This window comes from Peromyscus eremicus, chromosome 2 (assembly GCF_949786415.1).
Source record: "Peromyscus eremicus chromosome 2, PerEre_H2_v1, whole genome shotgun sequence".
Taxonomy (NCBI): domain Eukaryota; kingdom Metazoa; phylum Chordata; class Mammalia; order Rodentia; family Cricetidae; genus Peromyscus; species Peromyscus eremicus.
Genome location: NC_081417.1, coordinates 55,389,748 through 55,393,150, shown reverse-complemented (window position 1 = coordinate 55,393,150; position 3,403 = coordinate 55,389,748).

Genomic DNA, 3,403 nt, shown 5'->3' with positions numbered 1-3,403 from the left:
ACATCTGTGCTTCAGGCTTTGGCTTAACAATCGTGAGTATCCAGGGAAAGCGTTCCTATTAAAACCTTCACTGAGGTCAAACATATTCAGGTGTACACATTTTGCTGTGCCTTTCTTAATTTAATTTTTTATTGGACAACTATTCTACATCCACCATAGTGTTTTTATACTGTGTATACATTATGGAATGGCTAAATCGATATCACCGATATGTGTATTACTTCACATCCTTATCATTGCTGTGGCGAGGATACTCAGAATCTGCTCTGTAGTGGTTTTTAAATGCTACTGGCTGTAGTTACCAGAACTGACTTTCCTCCCATCTAATTGTGTATCCTCTGACATCCCTCCAGTCACATTCACTGACACCTACTTAAAAACTCTTGGACAGATACCCAAAGGACTCTACATCTTACTACAGAGACACTTGCTCGTCTATGTTCACGGCTGCTCTATTCATAATAGCCAGAAATTGGAAACAGCCTAGATGCCTCCACTGATGGATAATGAAAATGTGACACATTTATAAATTAAATATTATTGAGATATAAAGAAAAATGAAATTTGCAGGTAAATGGATGGAGCTAGAAACAGTCTTCCTGAATGAGGCAACGCAGACTCAAAACGATAAGTATTGCATGCTTTCTCTTATATGTGAATGTTACCTTTTAAACTTTTAAGTATATGTGTTTCATTTAGAATAATCAAAGAGGTTAGATACCTAGTAAAGGACCAGGGGGAAAGAGGGAATTTTCCAAGGAAGGGACAATAGAGTATAATATTATAAAGAGATAAAGGGGAAGCCAGGACAGGAGCACTAAATGGGGAGAATGATAGAAGGGCAGGATAAAGGAGAGAATATGAGGAGGGACAGCTAACACTAAAGGCCTTTGAAAAGCCATATGGAAACCCATTACTATAGAAGCTTCCTAAAACATAAGAACACGTGAAAGGCACTTAAATGGAGTTACCATATAATAGGGGAAACAATGCCCCAACTAGACATCTTATGTTACCAAGCAAAAGCCACAATCTGAGGAATGGGTTATGTCATTGGCCAAAGGGGCCTCATAGACTTCTCTAAACATCACAGGCTATTTATTGTCTATGCTATTAGCTGTTCTCCACAACCTGATGGCAAGGCCTTGTTGCTGAAGATACCATAGAGCTGGTGTCCAACTGAAAGCTTCACCTCTACTGACTAGTTTTCATGGTGAGAAAAGTTATTGTGCACACTATTGGATGAGAAAAGTAGTCATCAGTTTCACCCATACACCAATCCTGTGACCTACAATAGTAACCTGCCTGCAGGGTATACTGGCATAATAGTGGCACAAATGTTCTAGGAATAACCAACCTCTTTCTTTCTTTTTTTCTTTCTTTCTTTCTTTCTTTCTTTCTTTCTTTCCTTTTTTTCCTTCTTTCTTTCTTTCTTTCTTTCTTTCTTTTTTTTTTTGACTCAAGGGCTACTCCATGAGATGAAATTCAGACTGACATTGATAAAGTAGATAAGTTATGGACCCTAGGGGGAAAAACATACCACCATCATGCTGCTAACAGAAAACAACAATAAAATGACTCCTAACAACACATTCCTTACCCATAGAGCAGAGCTTCATTCAGCCTTCCTGAGAGAAGCTTCCTCTTGCAACTAACACAGACATCCACAACTGGACAGTGTGCCGAGGGCTAGCAACTTTGGAGGGCTCAGCCCTGAATGGGATGTCTTTATAAAGCCCTCTCCTCCCTGGGACTTATGTGAGAGAGGAGGGGGAGGATTGTAAGAGCCAGCAGTGGCTGGATGGCTCCAAGGACACAACAGGGCTGATGGATATATTTCTTTTTCATTTTAAAACTAGTGAAAAGAAATCTGGAGGAAGTAAAGTGCAGAAAATGGGAAGGAATTTTCTCTTTCTAAACTAAAATACACCTAGCAAGCTAAAAGAATATGTATCGACAATAAAATAAGAATAAGATGTTTTCAAAAGAGAATAATTACGAATTGAAAAGTAGGAGCTGAGCGATGACTTAGCAGTTACTAGTACTTGCTGCTCAAGTGTGAGGACTGAAGTTCAGATCCCAGAACCCACGTGAAAGCCAGACATGATCCTGCACACACCTGTCACCCCAACACTGAGGGCAGAGGAGATGGGAGGGTCACTGGGTAGTGCTGGCTGCCAACATATTTGAAAAACACAATTTCCGGAGTCACTGAGAGACCATACCTCACAGAGAACAAGGCTGAGGGTGATAGAGAAGGCTGCTCATTGTCCTCCTCTGGCTTATGTGAATACACATGGGTGTACCCTCTCTGCACAACACATTCACATACAACACACATGCACACACTCTCACACACATATACCTACACATCATACACACACATCACACATACATCACACACACACACACACACACACACACACACACACACACACACACACACACACACAGGAGAGAGGGACAGGCAGGGAGAATAAAAAAATTATCTTAAAATGAAAAGAATTTAAAAAAAAAAACCAAGGGCTGGAGAGATGACTCAATAGTTAAGATCATTGGCTGCTTTTCCAAAGGATCTGGGTTCAATTCTCAGCAATGATATGGCTGCTCAAAACCAGCTGTAACCCCATCCTAGGGTATCTAACTCCTTCTCTGTTCTCCAAAGGCATCAAGCCTACACAAAGTTCACAGACACACATGCATATAGACTATCTATAAACACAAAATTAAATTAAATTTTACATTTTAAAAATAGAATTAAGAAACTATTCCAGAGGATGAAACAAAAGGGCAAAGAAATGGTATAGGGGAAAAACAATATTAACCATATTATTAACCATATTAATCATATTTATTAACCATATTAAACTTTCAAACTAGGAAGTGTATCTGTTTCACAAAGAGGGAAAACATAAAAGGAAAAAGTTACCAAAGAAATGCTCTAAGCAAAGTATAAGAATATGGCAGCCCTATAAATATCAAACATATAACTGAAAATTCCACATCATAAAAGATTTTTTTTTAAAAAAATTGGTAATTTTAAAAGGTTCCAAGAGAAAATAAACAAAGCCATAGGAACATGAATCACAATGGCATTTGAGTTAGCCCAATTAGAAACCAGGAAATAATACCAGTGGTATTTTCAAACTTCACAAAGAAACAGATAACCAGGGAAACTACCTGTGAGACTAAAAGAAAGAAATTTTGGGAGAGGTGAGATCTTAAAAATTGTCTTCCCATGTGCCCTGTCTTAGGGTAGAAATTGTCTTCCTGTGTTCTCTGTCTTAGGGTAGAAATTGTCTTCTCGTGTGTCCTGTCTTAGGATAGAAATTGTCTTCCTGTGTTCTCTGTCTTAGGGTAGAAATTGTCTTCCCATGTGCCCTGTCTTAGGGTAGAAATTGTC